A 23,720-nucleotide genomic window follows, 5' to 3' on the forward strand; every position below is an offset into this window, starting at 1 on the left:
AGTGGGAGTCTGGAATTTTCCCTGGGAACTCTCCCTTCTGAGCCAAAGCACTTGAAGCGAGACTTTTAGCAAACGGTCTCTCACCTGATCGAACGGGCTGAAAATTCTCCAGCGAATTTGCTCCGTGGAAGGGCTCACTTGAGAAATCCCCTCCTCCTTACCAGATTGTCGGAAAAAGAGGAATCTTGACCTAAAGGAACACATCAACTTATAACATAATATTAGTCTTTTAAAAATTACAAAAAAGTTTAGAGCAGTTTTAGGTTCACGGCATAATCAAGGGGGAAGCACAGAGATTTCCCGTATAACGCCCCCCCCACACACATGCACAGCCTCCTCCACTATCAACATCCCCCTGAGAATGGCACATTTGTTACAACTGATAAACCTACGGTGACATCACTCTCACCACAGTCCACAGTTCACATTGGGGTTCATCCCTGGTGCGAACATTCTGTGGGTTTGGACAAATGTCTAATGACTCATGTCCACCATTGTGGGCTCATCCAGAACAGTCTCAGTGCCCTAAAATCTCTGTGCTCTGCCTGCTCACCGCTCCCTCCCCATCAACCCTGACAACCATGGGTCTTTTTATTGTCTCCGTGACTCTGCCTTTTCTAGAATGTCATGTAGAGGAGATCAGGCAGGGTGTGTGGTGTAGCCTTTGCAGATCAGCTTCCTTCAGTTAGTAACAGGCTTTGTAGGCTCCTCCACGTCTTTATGGCTTGATAGCTCATTTCTTTTCAGTGTTCAATAATATTCCCTTGTCTAGATGAACCACAGTTTATTTACCCACTTACCTACTGAGGGACATCTTGATCGCTTCCAAATTTTGGCAATTATGAATATAAGCTTGTTTTTTTTAAAGATTGGTACCTGAGCTAACAACTGTTGCCAATCTTCTGTTTTTTTCTGCTTTTTCTCCCCAAAGCCCCCCAGTACATAGTTGTGTATTGTAGTTGTGGGTCCTTCTAGTTGTGGCATGTGGGACACCGATTCAGCATGGCCCAATGAATGGTGCCACGTTTGTGCCCAGGATCAGAACTGGTGAAACCCTGGGTGGCTGAAGTGGAGTGCTCGAACTTAACCACTTGGCCACGGGGCCAGTGGCTGAATAAGAGCTTTTTATCGTAGAGGAAAGGGTGCTGAATACATGCAAGTATCCAGCAGGCAACTACAAAGCTACCCGGGGTTTTCAGCTCCATCAATATAGAATTAAAGCTATGGTTGATATATATTATCCGTTCTTTGGTAAAGTCAGAAGATATTCAATCCGTATCAGCCATTACGCTGAGCTTACTCTTTTCCCTTGAGGAAGATTTGCCCTGAGCTAACATCTGTGCCAATCTTCCTCTATTTCTTTTTACTATGTGGGCTGCTAGCGCAGCACGGCTGCTAACAGAGCGGTGTAGGTCCATGCCTGGGAACCAAACCCGGGCCGCTGAAGTGGAGCGTGCTGAACTTAACCACTAGGCCGCGGCGCTGGCCCATGACATTTTTTTCTTCTTAATTCTTTATCGGCACCACCATCTAGCACAGTGCATCCAGCATATATAATTTGTCACATCCTTCAACATGCCTCAGCAATGTTAGGTTAAATTCAGTTTCCCACATTCCCTAGAAGTTATTTAAATGTGCATAGGACCTGCTGCATCTTTGTTTCCTGTCTCGAACTTTGTTCTCGTCCTTTCTGCCTATTGATCTGGTTGTGCTGCTTTCTGGGATAATCTTTTTCCTGTATCTTCCAGTTTGCTAATTCACTTTTCATCCTCATCCAGTCTGCTACTCTGTTCTTTGGTTGTGTTTTGTAAATACTACTTTTATTGAAGTAAAATCTACATACATAACTTGCACGAATTGTAAGTGTACAGCTCAGTTCGCCTCTGTAAATACAACCGGATTGAGAAATGGGATATTTACTGCCACCCTGAAATTTTGCTTGTCCCCTCACCGTGACTACCTGCCCTTCCAGCTCCCCAAAGGTAACCCCATCCTGCCTCCTATGTGGTTAGACAAATCCGTGTTGCCAGTGCTTGAACCACGTGTAAATGGATCATAATTGTGCTTTCTTCGCTCACTGGTCCTGTGAGATTCAGCTGTGTTGTTGTGTGTGGCAGTGGTTTGTCCATTTTAATTGTTGCACCGTATTCTATTGCGTGAATTTATTACAGTTTTCCCATCCTGCTGTTAATGGACTTTTGCATTGTTTCTAGAGCTTTCCTGTTTCTAACAATGCAGCCATCAGTGTGTGTTTGGGAATCGCTAGATTGCAGGATGTACCCGTTCTGCTTGTCGTTCTTTGTTGACACTCTATTTCTTTTTTTTATATAAAATCATTTTTTCAAAGAAGTCAGTGATTGATATTTTTCCAAAAGCCTTGCAGTAGTCAACAGGCATTGTTACGTTTGTTATCCTTATATTAGGATTCAACACTTTTTTTCACTCTGTGGAGTGGAGGGGTGTGGCCCAGGCCTAGCAGGTCTCTGAGGGTCTGAATCTGGCCCAGGAAGTGCTGTCGGCCCGAACTCACAGACAATGTTCATCCAATATTTTTCTGCATCATTTTCATAGATCTGTTTCTTAGTTCACGTTTCCCTTATATTTCACATGATTTTATAAGCAGCGATACTTATACTGTCAGGAAGCAGATGACCATGAGATGTACAACTTTTTAATAATCATTTTGTTTTGTTTTCCAGTTTTATTGCAAAATAATTGACACCTGTCACTGTGTAAGTTGAAGGCACCAAGCATGATGATTTTATTTACGTACATCGTGAAATGATTCCCACAGTAGATTCAACCAACATCCATCATCTCATGCAGACACAATAAGAAGAGAAGAAAGAAAAAAGAAGAAAGGAAAATATTTTTCTCCTTTGATGAGGACTCTTAGGATCCACTCGTCGAGCTTTCCCGTGTGTCGCACAGCAGCGCTGACCTGGGTCGTCGTGTGGCACATTCCGACCCGGGACGTAGTGTCTGTAACAGGAAGTCTGTACCTTTGCCCACCTGCCTCCACGTCCCTCCCCACCCTCTGCTCTGGTGACCACAAGTCGGATCTCTTTCTCTATGAGTTTCGTTGGTTTTTTTAGATCCCATCTGTGAGTGAGGTCATACGGTATTTGTCTTTCTCTCTGTATTTCTTTCTAAATCAAATCCTATCTCCTTTTATCTTTCAGAGATTTCTCTAATATTTGCTGATCACATTCTTTTTCATTTGTCATTACATCATAAATTTATTCTTGTTTTATTGAACCTTTCCTATCATTTCAAGGATGTGGTAGTAGGAGGAGTCAAGAATAGGCGAGCTAAGTCGGCCCTTTTAAGATCAGATCCAAACCACTCTGGACTTCAGGCCAATGAGGAGTTCCCAGATTATTCCTTCTGATTGGCCCAGAATTTGTGTTGAGACTTTTAGGTTCTGAACAAGTTAAAAGTCGATTCCTACGAAGAAGGCTATCACTGCTATCATTGTCTTTTTTTCTTTTAACAAATTTCAGGATTTTATTTAAGTTTATTTCGAAAATAAATCTATTACCCTTATCCTCTACTCTCTGAAAAGTTTCATAGAATATTAATTATATGTGTCAATCAACTTAGAATACTTAGTTTTATTCTCTATATATTTTTCCTCACAACTCTATAGTAGAAAAGAAATAAAGCTTAATATCTTATATCCTTCTTGTTACTCTCTGTTACATTTTAAGAATCTGATTAATAAAATTTCAATACATTCAATTCTTTTGATGTCTAGACCACTAGGTCTGGGAGTTGCCTGGCCCTGCCGTCGGCGCCTCCCCTCCTGAGCATGAGCAGCTCTGACAGACGGACCAGACCTCGTCTCCTGTCCTCACTCTTCTCACAAAGACTTTTCAAGGTCATGGTTTTGCGTGTCCCAGGACCATGCAGGGTCAGAGTCCAGGAAGTGGTTCAAAAAGGATGGAGGCGTTAAGATAAAATATCTGTGGTTTGAAGGCCTGCTCGAGTCTAATCTTTAGGAACATGTAACCTCTTCACATTTTAAAGTAACTGGGCTTTTCATGTATTACCCTTCATATGCAGTCATGTGCCGCATAACATTTTGGTCAACGACAGACTGTATTCAACGGTGGTCCCATAAGATTAGCACCATAGAGCCCAGATGTGTGGGAGTTTATACCATCTAGGCTCATGTATGTACACGCTACAATGTACACACAAGGACAAAATCACCTGACGATGCATTTCCCAGAACGTGTCCCCATCAAGTGGCGCATGACTGTATTTACATTTGTTACATTCTTGAGATCATAATTTTGTACCATTTTGAAAATTGTCATTTTCATTCTTTTACTGAACATATTCCATGTTTTTATAAAGTCCTGTATCTGTGGGCAATAACTAAATAAAGGGTCTGATGAAACCTAATGTGGTAATCTCCACGTGTATATACTGTGAAGCTACAAGTGCTGCACAGATGTTAGGGTGTCACCTCTAGCTCTGGCCCAAGGAATGGGCGGCAGCTGTAACTGATGTGGTCAGATTCTTTCTGGGTCTTCCACATTCTCCTGTCCCCACCTTGCTTCAACGCCCATGTGACAGTGGTTTGCTCTTTGATAATTACTTATTCAACACTGGACTTATTCAAGCAATTGCATAAGTGCCTTTGCAGAGTGCCTGCCTCCCACAGGTGCAGGGTCCGTGGCTGGCTGTGTGAATGGCCGTGCCAGCCACAGCTCTGTCTCTCTGCCCTGAGCACTTCCCACCGCCCCTCCTCGAGGATTGCTTTTCTCAGTAGGCTTCCTGCCCCTTCTCTAGAGGGCATCCCTTCTTGTTTGCTGACCAGATTGAAGCAAGCCCCACTGTGTCCAGCACTGGGACCCTGGCCCCCAACAGCTATGGCTCATGAATAGCACTAGATTTTCCTGTTTACATGTTTATGTCTAAAAATATTGAGGTTTTATAAGGTCATGAATATTGAAAGTTTGATCTCCCTCACTTCCTTTAAAGATTAAACAGAATGCAATGCCTTTTTGTGCTTTTACAACAAGGAAGAAGTGCCACGGTCGTCATGATCACCTGAAAACCTCTGCTGCCCACTTGGCACTTCCAGGTGTCGTCGAGGCGCAGTTTCTGCCGGCTTTCCTGGCTCAGAAGTCCCAGGTCTAAATCGTCTCGGTCCGATTGTAGCCTTTCTCCTGCTCCCCAACAAACAAATGTACTGAGACTTTTAATCACCCACATCTGGAAATGTACTTTGAGTAGCTAATTCAGAATTACCACAGCTTAGGTCAGAAAATATAGACTTCTAGAGCTAATATCCCTAGACATTTAGAACCAGAAGCAATGCTGACAGTGACGAGGCCCATGGAGAGAAAGGGAGGAGGTGGTGAGTGGTAGTGAGGCCAAAGCACATGGTTCCCGTGTACAATTCTCCTGCAATGCTGCACATGGGCCCTGTCTGGATTTGTACTGGCCTCACTTTGTGATCCTAAGACCCAGTCCCAGGAAAATGGAGAAACAATGGACAGGGCTGCTCTTGGTACCGTTTATTCCAGTGAATTGTACTATCCAACTGAGCAAGTCCTGAGCCCATCATCACACAGCTTAAAACACGCTGTTGGAGAATGAGTCAGGTGTTAACTATTAAGAACAGGTACTGGTTGTGTGTCAACAACGGCTCCTGGAACATTCCACTTCATGTGCAGCTTGAAGCCACTTGGTTCTAGATGTTTTTCTTCATGTGAATGACCCTCCAAGTGAGTTTCATTGCTGCTCACAGATTTATGCACTTTGACATCATTCCTGGTGATTGGAAGCACAGAATCTCTATGATAAAAAACACATGTTTTAGAATATTAGTGAAAAAGGAAATATTAAAATGCTTTGGAAACCCACCAATCACTATGCAAATACTGCCATCATCCTTATGAGCACTGTTGTCCCTGAAGCTTGCCTCTCTCTAGCTGCCTGGGAGACTGAGCATTATGAGTCCCTAATTCAGGCTATTTTTCTAAACTAAAAATAAGGGGAGACCCAGAAATACAAGAAGGTGGTGTAAATTTTGACCCGAATGTGACGTTTGACTGGTTACTTCTCACCACCTTTGAAAAGTAGTTTGGGTGCCATGTAGACCAACAGTTCACGAATCAACCGCATGTTGGAACTACGCAGGGGCCTGAGAAGACTGCAATGCCAGAGCCCTCTTCAGATGCTCTGAGACTCTTACTTTGGGGCAGGACCTCAGCACTGGTATATGTTTAAAACTCTCAGGGGAAACCACTGACTTAGGTGAAACTCAACTCTAAAAATCGCAGTAAATGTAGATTTTGGAATTAGACTTTTAAATATTTAGATGAATCTCTGAGCAATCTTCAGCAAAGCTTTGCACTGCCTATAATATGTTGAAATCTAAGGAGCGTTTAGCCAATCATCCAAAGAGTTCAGAATGATTTATTAATCATTCTGCTAAAAAAAAAAAAGGAATTTTTGTATACGGAAAAACCCTTTCCATCTCCCAACTTTAAATGACAACTTTGCCTCCCTATGATTCCTGATCAGAAGTCTTATAATTTTGAAATTATTTCCCTTCTACCAAAAATAATTCTCTAATCTAAACTTTTAGCCACAGATTGTTGTGGCTGAAAGAAGATAAAAACATGTTCTGTGTATGTGCAGGTTCTATTTCCTTAAATGAAGATCTTAAGAACTACAGTAATATATCAGAGAAAATCACAGTAAGAAATAAAGGTGTTGCTGAAAGGCAAGGGCATTCTCCTTGGAATTTTCCCCTCTGCCGTCTGTTCCTCCTGCTAAAAAGTCTGTTATGTAAACATAGTAAAGTAGCTCCAGCCAGTCTTTCTCCTTTTCTCCTTGCCATCACCCGCGTCAGGCTCCTGCTGAGCTGTGTCCAACCTCAGTGTCCTTCCAGCTGGGCATCTTGCTTCCCAAGTCCTGCCACTTCAGTCTGTCTGTCTGTCACTGTCACGTCAGCAGTATTTAGCATCATCCTCGTCATTACTGGAGAGTCTGTAATGACCCAGCGTTGACCATGTCGATCTAGACTGTTGGCCTTGCTTTCAGGTCTTCTCTAATGCTGCCCAGCTTACACCGTGAAGTGTTTACCACCCTGGACTCACTCAGTCACTGACTATGTCATGCACTTTGTTCTTGGCTCTGTGCCTTCACGTGGGCTGCCTCCAAACCTAGAATGCCTTTCATCTTCTTCTCTGTAAAAAAGGCCTTTCCTTAAAATTCTAGCTAAAATCCTGCCATCCTTCTAACCATTCATTCACTTGTTCATTTACTCATTCATTCATTTATTCAATCATTCAAGAAACATTTACTGAGTGTTTACTACAAGCCTGGAACTGGCACATCCACTCCAATTTAATGTGATTTTTTTCATTCTCTGGATCTTAGTCATATATTGATCTGTATATTAATTAAGAAGAGAAAAATGAAGTGTAAAGAAAAAATGTACATTCAATATAAGTTCCTATTTCTTAAATGTATCAAAAAGAAAGATCTAATTTTTATACTGAAACCAAATAACATAAGTGAAAATATTTTGTATATAGTAAACATTAATCAAATACAAAATACTACTATTTTTGTTACTTCTATGACTCTTAGATCTACTTAGAGTTACAGCAAAATGAACTCTTTATACTCTTATCAGTTGCTATTCAACACTACGATACTGATGTGTCACGATTGTCTTTGTTAAATGTCGCAAAGTTAAATGCCCTCAGGACAACACAGGTGAGGTGGTGTGTGAGTGAGTTGGTTAGACATAAAAGAGAAAAGGGCCTCTGGCAAAGGAGAGAGTACACATCCTGCTGACGGAGATTCAAAGTTTAGAAGTTGTGTACACATGGTGTTGGCCATTGCAAGCACATCCGTGGGTCCTAATCAGCCTCCAGGCAGCTAGTTTGTGACCCCTGACCAATATTATTCAAATGTCCCCTCTTCTCAACACAAACTGCAGCAAGGAAGATGCGTTTGCTCACCACTCTGGGGGTACGACAGGCTGATCCCACCTCCTCCTCATCTCTCCTGAAAAGCCCCCGGGTCTGCTTTTCTGCTTTCTGGTCTAAATCCTGCACTTGATCAAGGTGTCACTTAATCCTCCCCTGTGGAGTCCTCATGGACCACCACAGCTCCCTGCAATGCTGACCTCAGAATTAAATTTCACCTGATTCTTAGTTACACATTACACCCAGTGTTTATTTAACATTTCGAACATGATTATTTACCACCTCCCAAGCTCATCAAGGCTGCACCAAGGAGAATACCATGCTACATGCTGTTTGTGACCCTGACAGGCAATCCTGAATCCTAGAATGCAGCCCAGAGAAAGGGAAAGTCTAGACTTGGGAGTCAGACAGTCCAGAAAAGCATCAGAATGCTGTCTCCTCACAGCTGCTATGTGGCCTTGGGAAGAGCTTACCCATTGTTGGAGCCCCAGTTCCCTCCACAGCAAAATGGGAACAACTATACTCATGTCGTGGTGCTGTGTGAAACGTGTACAAGCAACACAGCCCAAGGCCCTGCTCATCGCTGGACGTTTCTTAGATTTTCCAGGGCTGGCAGCTATTCGCTCAGTATCAAGACTTTTTAAAAATTTTCTGTTGCAAATAAGGTTTTAAATGTGGGAACCTACACATATACACACACAGAGTATGTGTCAAGGACTTCTGGTGAAGTAAGAATTTGAAGCACTGAATTCATAAATTGCACTATTTCATGTGCCTTCCTTCTATACTTCAGTGTGTCTACTATGAACAGAAATGGAATAGCAACATTTTAGGAAATCTGCTTGTTGTAGTTACTGACTAAGCTGGCTGTGCAGAGAGTGAAAAACGGTGCTTGTCTTTAAGAGACATTTATCCTGTGATGATAAACTCAACTGAGATGGAACTGAGATGGAAACTCCTGCTGTTGGACTTATTCTCAGCAACAAGGAGGATGTAAGGAACTTGATGACACTAGAAATTGAGCTCTAATGACTAACGTGGATGATATTCAAATTCTAATTATATCCAGGTCATATTTAGAAGAGGAATTCTGTAGAATCAGAAAGCCATAAAAGGAACAAAACCATTTTTATTCAACCACACACAGCAGATCCAAGGAAAGCAGATATGACTGCCTTGTAGTTCAGAATTCCAGCTCTGCTGCCTCAGATATTTCATCACCGATCGTGCAACATCCTTTGCAAAGTCCTCTTTGAAACCCATCAGTCAAATAATTCTAGAAATTTCTTTATAAACTAAGAAATCTCTTTATGAATAGTGATAAAGTCGTTGATGGAAAATACAGCCTTCCTAGTAAAACACTGTTGAGAGCCAAGTCACAACAACCTATGGCCATTTTGTTCTTAGTCTGCTTGGTTTACTCTTGGGCACAGGCTGAGTGAGCTGGTCCACACTGAAGCCCCTTCTAAGGATCATGTCTTGTTTTCCTCTCTGCGTCCCACAATGTAAATAAGACATGGTCCCTGACCTCAAAGACGTTAGAGTCCAGTTCATTCAAAAAACAATTATTGACTTGAATTTAATTTATCCTTTAAACATTTTCTTACAAAAGAGTAGAGTAGAGTGGCCCAGAGAGTGGAGTTGGACTGCCTAGGGCTTAAATTCTTGTACTTCCACTTGCTGTCAATGTGACTTTGGGCAATCCTCGGAAATGGTCTCAGCTTCAGTTTTCTCATAACTCATAACAGCTAATGGGTATTTTCCAAGTGCTTTACTTATTTTTACTCACTTATTTGTCACATAAACTCTATGAGGTAAAGGTTATAATTAGCTCCATCTTAGAGATGAAGAAACTGAGGCTCCAAGATTTTAAGCAAGTGGAATGGGAGATTTTGAATCTCTGTGCTTCTAATCTCTGTTATACTGCCTGAAAATAGACTTATTCAGAGAGCAACAAGAGGTGGGCTGTGGACACAAAATGAAATAATTTATATTAAATGCCAAGCAGAGTGCTTAGCTATGTAGTAAGCATTCAAAAATATAATGATGAAGATGATGATTTGCCAATGCAAATGTTTCTCAGTCACTAGAATTTTCCTCTGAAATCTTATTTTATTTGTCATGCAGGAGCCTTAGACGCAAACAGTTCACCCTTGGTTTTGACCGTCTTCCGTCAGAATACTCCCTCCCCTCTCGGTGCCTCATCCTGTGGCGTCCTATTTCAGTCACTGTGCTAAACAGCACAGAGTTCCAGGATCTCCTTCAAAGGGAGCTGTCAGAGTCGACATTTGGTAAATGATAAATTCTGCTCCAGACAAAATAAGGGAGTTTAAGTATGTGCTGAGATTCCTACTCAAGATGCCTCACCATCACGAATATTGCCCAACACAGCAGGGAGGGTCTGTGCTCACAAAGGCACATTTCTGGTGCTCATTCTAAAGAGATACTTCACTTCACACTAAAATTGCTTGCTCTCCAAAGGAATGTCACGTGGAATTTTTCTTTCTAACTCCAACACTTCTCTTTGCCCTTTGTTGGGCTTGTGATCAAACTCTTTTTACACCGTGGTCGCTTACCCACGGTTGGCCTTTGATTGAAAGCTATCCACCATGCCTTCAGGCTGTGAGGTCTTCCCCGAGGCATCCATTCTCCACTGGAACTGCCCCTGTGTTGCAAAGCCTTCACAGCCTGCAGGCTGTGTCTTTATTTTGGGTCTTCGGGTGGCCAGTGTAACTCCTACTGACGCCTGGCTGGAGTCAAGCCTGTGAGTTAGAGGCAGAACGAGGCTTTGTCCCTGCAACGATTCTTTTAAAGTTTGTTTTTCAGAATTGGTAATAGTAATAACACATTCTTTGGGGCTAGTGCTTGGAAGTCAAACAGACTCGGCTAGGTGTGTGCCATTGCAGAGAAACGTGCATCGAGCATTTTGGAATTTCAAAATGTCTTTCTCTGAATTTGGCTCTTCTTGTTCTGATGAGTGTTTGTACTGTTATGTACTTTGTAGAAATTTTATGTACTCAATTCAATTAGTAATTTATGTATTTTATTCATCTTCGTCTTCCTCCAGCACATTTTGTGACATCAATAAAATCCTTAAATATTTTAGAATTGAAAAAATATGTGTGGTTGACACTTGAGCAAGTGAAAAACTTAAAAAATATATTTGTTCATTTTAATTAAATTCTTGAAATGTACCATTGAGTCTGACAGCTTCAGGCCTCACAACTTTGCATCTGGTGCTCGTGGTAAATAGTTTTGGTTTGACCTCATATGAGTATTTAATTTACCATCTAGGTGACAAATGTGTTTAATTTGTATGTATTTTCTGCAATTTGATCTGTAAAAATCCTAATTCGACCATTGCTCATCCTGGCATGGGCAACACTCCATCTCCAGAAGGACGTAGCTCCTTCTCCCCTTGTTATCAGAAGATTTCTATGCATAGCTGAGGGGAAAAGATTCCTATGCAGCCCATAGGCCAAAAGCTACTGGATTTCCCAGGGCCAATCCATGGCTTCTGAATGCTAGGAATGTGCTAACATTGTTTGACCTTCCACTTAGTTAGTAGGGATTATTGGTGTAAAAATACCCCTCCTGAGAAAACAGGTGAGGTCATCTAGACTTCTGAAGCTTCCAGGATGTGATGGCTTTGCTTAACTCCCCCGATCATCCTGAGGTAGTATTTGATTTATCTTTTCACTATTTAGATTCACTAAATAATAAGATTTATTTTTGAATGAATTGGAATTAAGTCTTGGGGTTGAGATTCTAGTCACTCTTTTCTAAAATTTTCCATCTCCAACTACCACTGAGTTTAAAGAAAGTGGAAGCAATAAAAGAGCAAATAGAGTAATGCAAATGCCTGTTTTTCAAAATAGCTGAGAATATAGACAAATGCACTGACGTAAAAATAAATACTCAGAAACTGCACACAGCAGGTCACTGAAGAGAGACTAACAGAGATAGATTCTTCATCATTGGGTCTGAAATCTTTGGTGCCACAGTTAATATCAAGAGTACTCACTCACTGGAATAATGGTAACTAACACAAATAAGAATGTCAAAAGCAGAGTTTATGTCCATCAATAGCTAAAATGAGAAAACACCTACTATGTGTCAATCACTATGCTAAGCAGTTTTCATCCCATACCGTATTTAATCGGAGCAACAGTCCAATTTCTCATTTTACTGATGGGAACTATAAGGTGAAGGGAAATTTAGAAACATGCCAGGTTCACATAAGTGAGGAACAGAATCTTGTGCAAAACCTGTGCTGACGGCTCCTGGACTGAAGGCCCCATGGGGATCCAGTAGGAGGCCTGTGCAGCTTCAGAAGCAGAGAAGAAAATGATTCTTTCCTAATTCTGGAATTTCTATTATCAGGTATTTTAGAGGAGTTTTGATAAAACTGACAGAGGTATGAGGAGTAATAAAAAAATGCAACCTCCCTCCAACAGGCTGCTGACCATGTGGATTCTTTCAGATTGTCTTTCCCTGACTTGCATTTTTTAAACCTTAGTTTATACACTTTTCACCTTTAGAGACTTATGATTCGAAATTTGAACACCAGTTCCAATAATGTATTTGATTATTCATTCCTCCATTCATTCATCAAAATTTTCTTGAAGTGCTTTATACACCAAACAGTGTTTCAGGTGTGGGTGTTACCAACAAGAGCAGGCAGTGGACACCTCCTCTCCACGCTGCCCCCTGACCCTGCACACTGACCACCAGCAGCTCCCCAAGAGGGCCCCCCTTTGACATCTCTAGACTGGCGATCTTTTTTCCTGAATGTGCTTCCTTCCTTCTTCTCCTGGGTAACTTCTACTCATTATTCTCCTTCTGCTCATCTGGGGGTTCCCCTAGAAAACCTTCCATGACTGCCTCCTGGGTTCCATATGCATCATTCCTCGTGCTAACTTTTGTCATAGCACCCCCCAAAAGAGGCCGTGAGTACCTCCCCGGATGAGCCTCCTCAACTGCAAAGACTGTGCCTTCTTCAGACAGACAGACAGGAACCCAGCAGAGCTTCTGGAACACAGTGAAAACAAATCCATGTTCACTGAATAAATGTTTGGGTCCCCGTCCATAACCCCATTGCTATCCTTCCTGAAGCTTCTTTGTTCAACTCTAATTTCTGTAACCTATTCAATTTCCCTCCAATCTCTCTCTTTCTCTCTGGGTTCAGATTCTGACTTTATCATTTGCCAGCTCTATGACTTAAGGCAAGTTGCTTCTCTGAGCCTCATCTTCTCACACGTGAGACGGGAATTACAGAAATGCCTGACTCACACCCTTGTTGTGAGGGTTAGTGATGGGTGTGAGCACAAAGCACTCACCAAGTAGCCTGAGACAAGTGTGAGTAAAAGTTAGCTCTAAGTGTCAGGCTGCTATCTTGGAAGAATCCAGTTTAAGAACTTAACGGGGATCCCAGCTGGAATGCAGCCGTAGTGAACTACATTAATTTTCTACTGAAAAGCAGTCTTCTATACTTCTGAAAATTGTCTTTTTCACCCCAGCATGTGATTCCAGAGGAATTTTCATGGAGCAGCTGCCAGGGAAGGCCTTGCCCATTCAGTGCTGCCATCCTAGTGAGTTCTGACCTCAGTGGGTGAAGCTGCTCACCCTGCACCTGTCCCTCGGTGCTGAATATCTTTTACACCCAGACCTGTCAATGGTTCTGAATCCTTTGAAATATACAAAATATCCTATGAATAGTCTGACCAAGTAACTTACTATCCAAGTCTGGAGACCTTGGAGAGTGAAAGGGGCCATATGCATAAGTACACTTAGACAACAGATATAAGCTGGGTTTTCTGGGCAAACCAAGATGCAGGATCACTTGACCTTCAGCTGCCAACTTTCTGTTTTGGTATGAAGAAGCCATTCCCCTATAAAGCCAAGTGATTTCTCCTCACATGAACTACAATGTAGCTCTTAAGTTACTTTCCTCATGTCACTAGTCCTTCAGTTTATAGGACACAACAGTCAGGACTACCGAATGTAATTATTGGGAATGATAAAGGTGAGATAATGTTCATCCTCTCATTCCATTAGTACTCACTGAGCATCAATAAGACTTGTTCTAGTCATCAGGTAGCAAACAAATTTGATATGGGAGGAACTGTTAGTGAGATGTCCTGGACACTCACTTCGGCCTCAATGCGGGAAGACCTGGGTGCTAATTCAGTTCTATCACTTATTAGCTGAAAAACATGAACCTATTTGAAACTCTTAACAACCTTGGCCACCATCAGGATGGACACAGGATGGCCATTGACCAATGAGAAGAGACGCTGGCCATTCAACCAGCAGAACACGTATTGTATCCACTGGTATATACCAACCAGATTTCAGTGCTGACCGACTGTGTGTCAGTCTCCTCACCTGTAAGGGGCAGGATTGTCCTGTATTAGTGGCTCTCAACCTGGGTGCTTACCTGAATCTCTTGCGGGAGCTTCAAAAAACATGCCGAATCAGAAACCCAGATCTGGAATTTATATTTTGAAGAAAGACATTCATTGCCAGCTAATGATTAGCATATTCAGGAATCGTGAACTTGACAATGTCAGAGTTCCGATCCAGGCCAAAAATGTTGTAATTCCTAACAGGACAAATAAATAACAGAGAAAGTATCAATACATCTGAAGCAGAAATAGATACTCTTTTCAATCACAGTGTTAGAAATAAGTAAAAATTTTTCCTAGCAGCCTGACTTGTACCAGATTCTTCAGGACTTGAAATCACTTCTCAGCTTTGAATTAATTTTCACGGTAGCAAATTTTGAAGATGGCAGCATCAGAGTAGAAAATATGGGCAAGAAGGGATAGAGAATTCTACTGCCCTCTGTGACGCAGTCCAGGTTTCACAGGAACCATGAAAATCCACGTCTAGAACAAGCATATGAACCAAGAAGCCTGGAGAGGGTGTAGGGAGCAAAGACTTGGGGTTTCACAAGTGTGGAAATTCTCGTCTGCCTGCTCTAACAATTCCTTTTACACCAGTGCTTCCTTGCAGTCTCGTAACAATTAGGCTTTCAGACTGGAACTCTGCCCAGACACTTGGAGGACCTAGCTGATGACTGCAACATCATAAGGGGAAAATGAGCATTAGGTAGCTTCTTTGCAAAAAAAAAAAAAAAGCACCATTAGTTAATACTTAGAGGCCATTTTCTTGGTTGTGCTGATTTTGGCAAGTCCAGGAGAGCATGGAGGACAGAGCCCCAGAACCTGAAGCAGGCTGCACCAGTGGTGTGCAGCCATACCCCATCTCAGGACCGGCACGTGACTCACGAATATGGAAGTAATGCCAGAAAAGCAGCCAAAACAGTAGAAAGGGAGAAGTGGGGTCAGGAGAATCTAATTTGTTCTTAGCTTTTCAAAACTTTTGTACTTACTGGAAGTATTTTGAGAAAAATGAAACTTTAAAACATTAATTAAAGGTATATACTGTGTGACTCAAGATCTTCAACTGTAGGACTTTGAAATAATTCATTACATTTGCAAAGATTAAATAAATTAATAATAATTAAGCTTGTCACATAGTAAGTACTCAATGAATATTTGATATTTAAAAAAATTACAGCATAGTTTATTTTAATTATGTGACTCATGGCATAAAAATGGCAGTAACCTAAATGTTCAATCGAAGGTTGGATGACAAACACATGAAACAAACCCATAGTAGAACGGGGTACCTCCATTAAAATGTAACAAAGTAGATTTACATTTATTTATAACAGAGACATTTCAATTACATACTTTAACTCAAAAACCAGATTATCCAACATCCCTTATGGTGTAATCTCTTTTTAGCCAATTACATATTTTAATGTAAGAATTACTGAAAAGAAATTTAGAAAAAATATTCATTAAAATGTTGGAGATGTTTGTCTCTTATGTGATGGATTTACGATGCCTCATACAGTCCTCTCTACAACTTTTTTACTGCTCTGTTTTTCTATATTAGTATATATGACATTTGTAGTTGGAAAATAAAACTATGTTATTCTGAAAAAATAAGAAAAATAGTTTATAATTTAAAAAGAAAAATTTCATATGAATAAAGAGTTGAAAAAGCAGCATAATCATAACAGTCTTTAGCCATGTTGAGCTTCTGACTAGAAATTATACTTTAGCTTTCAATCTCTTTGAGCAGACAAAAATCTGGGCCCAAACAGAGATACCTAACGATGCAATTGACTAAGCTGTCCACACAGGAACTGCAATGGGCTTGAAGGAGGCACGTTTCATAAAGATATTCAAGTGCGTGAAGTTTATACCCCAAGGGTTGTGACACGTGCTGCAGGTCTCTGCTGAGGCCACAACCACAGGAGCGGCGCTTACGTGGCGCTTGAGAGATGGGGCTGGCTGTCACAGAGGGCTGTCTGAGGGGAGAGTTATTCAAATGGGAAGTTGGTTGAATTGTGCCTCACGCGGCTGGAGTAATTCAGAGAGTAAGCACGGGTCTAGAACACCCTAACCTTCCTGGCCTGTGAACCGCAGCCCAGTGGGAGCCTGGGAGAAGCCAGAGTGCACCACGGCCCTGCGTTGTGTCTCACGAGTCCCGGGCTTCTTGTGACTTCAGAAGCAGGTATTGTTTCGTACTTTACAGTAAGCCAAAGAGGGGAAAAGAAAACAGGTCCGGAGGATCTGATGGAAAAGCCCTTGGCATGTGTGTGTCAGACTACGGCCAAAAGTGGCTCTGAAAGGGACAGCTGTCTTCTGAAGTTTGAGAGAAACCGCCTGCAGCTATGTGGGTCGAGTCTTGCCTCTGTGCCCGAGTGCTTGGACTTAGAGTTCCCACAGTGTCGACGCGGCACTGACTTCATTTACCGCGTGTGTTGAGAATGTGTTTGGAAACCACGTTGTTACGTGTTGGACGACCAATAGGGTCCTTTCAAAGAAAGTGACCACCTAGAGTTTATCTCCATGGGAAACTACATCTTCTGGCTTAGATGCAAAGATCTTAAATGATAGGTCTCACGGTTGCAAATTGTAGGTCTCATGCACCCTCACAGGAAAAAGAAAGAGCTCTAAGGGTGAAAACTTTACAAGCTCATTTTGAAAGAGTTTGGCAGCTGACGTATAATTTCAACATAGCTTTAATCAAAAAATATGTACTAACAAATTGGTCGGGAAACTCAAAGTGAACAAATGCTACGAACTTGACGACCTGACCACAGAGCTTCCGCTCCTGCGGCTGGAGCCCCGAGGATCAACTCTCCCAAAGCTCAGCTCCCCAGAGGGAGCAGGTGGCAGTCTCCAGGGAGGCGGTCTGGCCCTCTGAAGGACGGCAGCCCAGCTGACGATGACCTTTGCTAGTCTGCTTTCCTGCCTTCAGCCGCCTCGCGGCCTCAAGTCTTGTATATGCTGCTCTGCATTAAGTAAATGGGAATGTGCCTGTGCTTTTGCACGTGTTTTGCTTCTATACTGTGTTTCTAAGGAGTGGACATCATGCCTCTGACTCCAGGGTCCCTGTCTCAGAGATTTGCCCTCCTCCCCCAAAAGTCGTTCCTCCTTTTGGGAGCTGTGCTCTCCCCAAAGCTGTAACTACTCGGCTTAGAGTCGTGTACAATCTTGGATCTGTGAGGGATGACCTGTGTGCCCGATTCTCATCCCAGCTTGTCACAGATGCAGGGACGGAGGCCCCAGAAAAGCTGAGCTTACTAGGTTTGCAAAGCCAGGTCAGTGGTGAGGAAAGACCAGACTCAAGGTTCTGGCTCCTAGGCCTGTGGTTCTGTGCTATTGTTTTTCTTGTCCTTGTTAGATCCCATCTTGAGACCTGCAGCCCCTACCTCTCACCCAGGACAGCAGGAGGCTGTTTAAAGTGGATTCACAGTAAGAGTCAGAAAGATAATGCCTTTGAACTCATTAGCGATGATGCCAAACGACAGACAAACGTGTATCGTCAGAGGATTGTGCCAAGAAAGCTTCTAGCCCTGTAATATTTGTAGGACAGTCATCCGCCCTTTCTGCAGTTTCACTTTCCATGGTTTCAGTTACCCACAGTCAACTACAGTCCCAAAACATTAAATGGAAAATTCCAGAAATAAACAGTACATAAGTTTTAAATTGCACATGTTCTGAGCAGCATGATGGAATCTCGAGCTGTCCCCTCCATCCCGCTCGGGACGTGACTCGTCCCTTTGTCCAGCGGACTCTTGCTGTGTACACTACCTGCCCCTTAGTCTCTTACTAGCCTTCTTGGTTATCAGATAGACTGCAGTGCTCATGTTCAAGACACCCTTGTTTTACTCCATAACGGCCCCAAAGCGCAAGAGCAGTGATGCTGGCAATTCAGACGTGCCGAAGAGAATGATTGTTGTCAATCTCTTCCTGTTTCTAATTTATAAATTAAACTTTATCACAAGTCTGTATGCATAGGAAAAACCACAGTATAAACAGGGTTCAGTTTATCTGCGGCTTCAGGCATCCTCTGGGGTCTTGGAACGGAAGCCCGGCGGACAAGGTGGGCCGACGGTACTGCTCTTTCCCTTCGTCTTTCGGAAACTTTGCCGCGGGCTGCACAGTACAGGTCTGTGTGCCGCAGCTTTCCCTTCACAGCGGGAGCTGATTTGTACTAATCAGAAAAAATGCACATCCTGCTCACATGTATTTGTCCTTTTTGAACTTACAACTGTCCAGGAGTCCCCCTCAGCAGTTGTCTGTAGCTCACAGAATACTTTGTAGACAACCAAGCAAACATTGAAGACTCTGACTTTAAACTCGGTGGGCAGTGAGCAGCCTGCTCCCGCGTCCACAATGACATGTTTGATAATGAGAATAAAGGTGCAAGATTCAGGTATCTTTCAGTTTGCAAATCTCCACTGGCCTCCGCTAAGTGGGCATGGTGCTCATCCTCCTGTGAGGAGGTCCCTGAGTGGGCCAGGTCTGGAGGGGGAAACCAGGAGCAGTGAGCAGAACCACCTACTGTAAGACTGGATGAGTGGCTCGCAGGTCAAATCCTGGAAGTGTTTTCCTGAATTTGGGTTGGTCCCCTCCAGGAAGAAGGCACTGGGCTCAGAGAGCGTCTGCCTCCGGTTGTGCCTCTTCAGCTGCATGCAAGAGGCAGCTGGTTCTCTCCACCACTTCTCTGAACTTTCCAGTAGTCTTTACTGCTGCGTCTTGACTTTAGACGCTCCAGGACACTCAAGAACACAACAAAGTGACATCAGTTTGTGGGCTCGTTAAGACACTTCTCCCTAAAGACATTGGAGCATGGCTCCCCACTCCTTAGATGTGGGCCATGTACGATGACTTCCTTCAATGAGCACGTGTGGGAAGGGGAGAAGATCAACCTCACAGTGAAGGAAGCTGATAGACGACCCCAGCCAGGTGCTATGATGTGGTGCAAATGGCACTTTGCCCTGTGGTCTTCCTCCAAAACCACACAATCCTAGTCTAATTGTGGAAAAAAGCTCACAGAATCCAATTAAGGGACTTTATACAAGATATCCGGCCAGCGCTCTCAAAATGATCAAGGTCATAAAAGCAAGAAAAGTCTGAGAAACTGCCACAGCGAGGAGGAGCTTAAGAAGACATGACGATTACAAGATTTGACATTCTGGGAGGATCTGGAAACAGAAGGAGGGCATTAAGGAAAAACTTAGCAAATCTGAATAAAGTATGAACTTTAGTTAATGATAATCATTGATGTTGGTTCATTAATTCTGACAAATATACCACACTAATGTTAGGGGTTTATAATAGGAGAAACTGGACATGCAGAATATGAAAACTCTGTGTTATTATCTTCACAACGTTTTATAAATCTAAAACTATTCTAAAATAAAAATTTTATTGATAATTGTCACATACATTCTGACTATAGTACATTCGTCTGCAAAGCCTCTTTGGAGGTGACCCCTGTGGCTGTGGCTAGCGGGCTCCCTGTCTTCCCCACTGCTCAGCCCAGCAAGTGGATCCACCCGGGAGTCCTGCACTGCAGGCCCCATCCGGCCAGGCCTGGAGCTGTTGCTGCCCAGGGGCCTGAGTTGCTGCATCCTACTCTCCGTCATTGTGACGCCACAACACCTCACCGTCTGTGGCATGGGAGCTGCCGCTGTGTTCTCCCTGCCTCCTGGGTCCCGGGTCTGCCTGCGACCTGCTGTCCCCAGGGCTGCACTGCCCTTGCACCTCACACCCTGGCCCAGGCCGCTGCTGTGCCTGCTGTCTGTGGGCTGGTGCTGCTGTGTCCCCACCCCAGGACACGAGCCAAGGCAGTGAGGCTCATAGACTGGGGCCCCTGTTCCATTGGCGACTTTCACACTCTCATACCTCACAGGCCACCACCAGGGCAGCTGTCCCGGGCCCCAGGCCCCACAGCAGTTCCTCGAGCGCCTGAGCCCAGGCCTCCAGCTCTGCTGCCCCTCTGAGCACAGGCACACCAGACCCGGTACCAAGGGGGATCCCCTGGCTAGAGCTTCCCCCCATGGGGGTCCAGGAGAGCAAGAAGACTCCCGCAGTGTCCACCTACATGATCTCAGCTGAACCCTGACGGAGCCACATGGAGACAACACCAAGGTGCCCTCCCCAGAAGCAGAGCTGCGGCCTCCCTCCCAGCTGGTGCCCTACTTGCCCGCTGCAGCTGGAAACCTGTCCCCACCAAGCCGGCCCGACAAGGCTGGAAGAGGTGACTGATCCCGCAACTGCACAGTCTGTTTCCTGGAACAGCAAGGACACGGCATTAGCTGTAACCACTGCACGATGGCTTTGAGGAAATGGACACCGAATCTGTGGAAGCCTTAGTCACAAGTCACTCTCTCTGGGAAGTCAGCTGCCGGCTCTGTCCTCTGGGGGAAGGGAGGAGAGACACACCTGCCACCAGTGACTGCCGTGTCTGAAGGACAACAGACTCATGGATGAGGACTCGCCTCGCCTGGGTGTGAATACTGTTCTGAGTTCTTTACACTGTTGTTTCAGCTTTCAACTAAAGGTAGCCCCCACCAGTGACATGAATCCTAAGCCAGAAAAATCTCATCTCAGCAGGTGGACCATAAATACCCAGACAGAGGGACCAGGAGAGACCAGGCAAGCACAAAATCAAGTACAGTTGTGCAGGAGCCAGCATTTCAAACCACAGGAAGTTAGAAGTCTGTTGACATCTGTTAAAGGAAAATATCTATTAACAGGTTGTTAGAAAAGTGTGACAAAAGATATTTACACTTCAGTGCTGTGGTATAAAAATAAAACCAGCATGATTTCTTTCACACGGTCGAGCTCTGTCCCAGGGTATCTGCCACGCACACACTCTCTGAGGCTGCGAGAGAAAGGCCTCTTTCCTTGCATGGACTTCTGCCTGGAATCAGGGGCTGAGCTATGTGACCGGCAGCCTCAGTGTTCCCCCAGCCACAGTTCTGTAGACACTTGCAGCTCACCACAGCCTCCAAGCCCATCACAGAAGCATTTTGAGTACTATGTATTGACTTTTGCGTTCCACGTGCACATACATGACCAACACACACACAGGGCTTGTTGGCGGAACACCACGTTCAATATCAGAGACTCTCTGTATCAGAGACTCCAATATTGGAGACCCCGTCAAGCACCTGCATTAGCACCCGGCCGCTCCTCCTTCTGTCTGAACATGTGAGATAAGAGCTCCAGAATCTTACAGTCTTGGTTCGGATCCTGGCTCACGATTCAAAATAAACTACGTGATTTCAGTTACCAAAAAATTCTCATGGAAATACCACTGCTATTTTTAGAGGACTCATACTAAAAATAAATCAACAATGCACGGAGAAAAGCAAAGCAAATTTCACCTTATGCTGCAATAGCAGAAGCTTAGTTAGCAGATTATTAGTTAAATTAATGAATAATGCGTGCTTTATTATCTCTGGGCTGGTCACTGTGCTGCCACAGGAGATGGAAAATATGAACAAGATCAAACACAAGCTTCTCTCTCATGCATCTTACTGTCCAGGGGGAGGAAAATGTACTAATCAAATAATCAAAAATGCAGATAAATACGTTTTCCATGATGATAAGTACAATCAAAAGGTAAGTACAGGAACCCATGAAGTATGTGAGGAGATTTGAGTTCATCACGATCATCAAAGGGTCCCCAGATGAAAACCGTAACTGCAGGAAGAAGGCTGGAGGGAGAGGATTCTTGGCAGAGAAAGTGGCAGCCTCGAGAAAAGGGAAAATGCCAGAGCAAATGGACAGCAAGGATGTGCGACGTCCAGAGGGATGGAGCCTGCAGTTGTGGGTCTACCATCTGAGAAGGACTTTAATAGCCCGGAGCGTTTCCTGAAGAGGACAGCCAGGATGGTGTGCCTTCTAGAAGCTGAACTGTTTCAGGAATGCTTGAGGAAGGCTGGAGACAGCGTGGAGAAAATACGACAGAATGACCTTAAATTATGGAAAGCTCTCTGTGAGAGGGAAATGAAGATGAGCTGCATGGCTTCCGATGGCAGCTGAGGGAACCACAGGCAGCAAGTGAACGCAGATGGGCTTTCAGTTCCACACAGGACTACAGTGAGGATAAGTCTGGTTGAAATTTCTCAGTGTCCCCGTATGTGGAATTATATGTAACGCCGTGAAATAGAGTATTTATTTTACTAGAATTTTTAGACTTTTGAAAAAATTGGAGATGAGTGTTACCTTTCATGGAACATGTGACCTTATCTCTGAAATCCATGTCTATTTTTCTCTACCTTTCCTCAGAAAGATCAGATCTCAATGTCATATTCTTAGGAACAAAATTGTAATTCACTCATTCATTTTTTTTATCAAATACTACGTGCTAGGTACTACACCAAGTGTTGGGGATAAATTGCTCAACGAGGCTGACAATCTTGGAACCGATAATTCCACGCCTGCTGCCTTTTCTCAGCCTTGGGGTTCAAGGCCCAGCCCCGACAGAAGGGCCCTTCTCTTCTCTAGGCCGGCAGAACTAGTTCTTCCTGGTGCTGTTACACCGGGTTTGACGCAGCGTCTTGATGTACTTAGCTCTCTGGAAAGTAGCCAGTTGGTGCCCACTCTACTCCTGGGGTCGCTGCCGCAGGTCCACGCCAGGCCGCCATTTCACCGCCTGTGTCCCTGAGCCTCAGTCCCAGCGTGGGGAGCTCCCGAGTGCAGACAGCAGATGGAAATGGGGTTGTTCACTGACTTTACAGGGAAAGGGAAGCCCCAGCTCTGGGATGCTCTTAACGCTGATCTTTGGGTGCTTCATTAGCATCTCAAAAGTGAGAAAAATCTTGTTGACCAAGTTTTATTACATTTCCATTCATCAAAACGGGAAAGAATATTTGTAATACTTCATTTCACTCAATCAACAAACACGATTCTAATCCAACTCAGGTTGATGCTGATCTTAATTCTAACCTACTGCCTATCTGAAAACATCACAGGATAGTTTTGCCGAATGGCGTAATATACTACATTTTGGAGTATTAGGAGTTATATTTTTCTTGGGTTTCTATTAGGAAGCTGAAGTTAAAGGACTGTCCAAAAAGTTGAAAATTGATTTATGCTATAATTCTCTATGCCCTGGCTAATATCAGCTGTTTTAACGTCACAAATGAAAAAGTTGGGGGCCTGCCTGGTGGCATAGTGGTTAAGTTCACAAGCGCTGCTTTGGTGGCCCGTGGTTCACAGGTTCGGATCCTGGGTGCAGACCTAGCACTGCTCCTCAAGCCATGCTGTGGTGGTGTCCCACTTAAAATAGAGGAAGATAGGCACAGATGTTAGCTCAGGGCCAGTCTTCCTCAAGGAAAAAGAGGAAGAGTGGCACAGATGTGAGCTCAGGGCC

This window comes from Equus przewalskii, chromosome 14 (genome assembly GCF_037783145.1).
Source record: "Equus przewalskii isolate Varuska chromosome 14, EquPr2, whole genome shotgun sequence".
Taxonomy (NCBI): Eukaryota; Metazoa; Chordata; class Mammalia; order Perissodactyla; family Equidae; genus Equus; species Equus przewalskii.